Below are 296 nucleotides of genomic sequence, written 5' to 3'. Positions count from 1 at the left end.
TTTTTTTTTTTTTTTTTTTGGCTTTTAATTTTAAAATATGAAGGTATAGCTAGGTTCAGTAACACAGACCTGTGGTCCCAGCTACTCAGAAAGATGAAGTAAGAGGATCCCTTGAGCTGAGCAGTTCAAGGCCAGTGAGATTCTGACTCAAACAAAAGAAGGAAGAGGAGGAGAGGAAGGTGAGGAAGAAGAGAGTGAAGGCACACACAAACACACTCATTCCCACCTCCTGCCATGGAGTACTCTGTGCTGCCTCAGGATCTCATCAACAAGGCCATCACCAGATGTGGGCCTTG

The sequence above is a fragment of the Fukomys damarensis genome, unplaced genomic scaffold, assembly GCF_012274545.1.
Source record: "Fukomys damarensis isolate Sample0158 unplaced genomic scaffold, DMR_v1.0_HiC HiC_scaffold_7, whole genome shotgun sequence".
Classification (NCBI taxonomy): domain Eukaryota; kingdom Metazoa; phylum Chordata; class Mammalia; order Rodentia; family Bathyergidae; genus Fukomys; species Fukomys damarensis.
The sequence above is the reverse complement of the archived record's forward strand: the minus strand, read 5'-3'. Positions refer to the sequence as shown.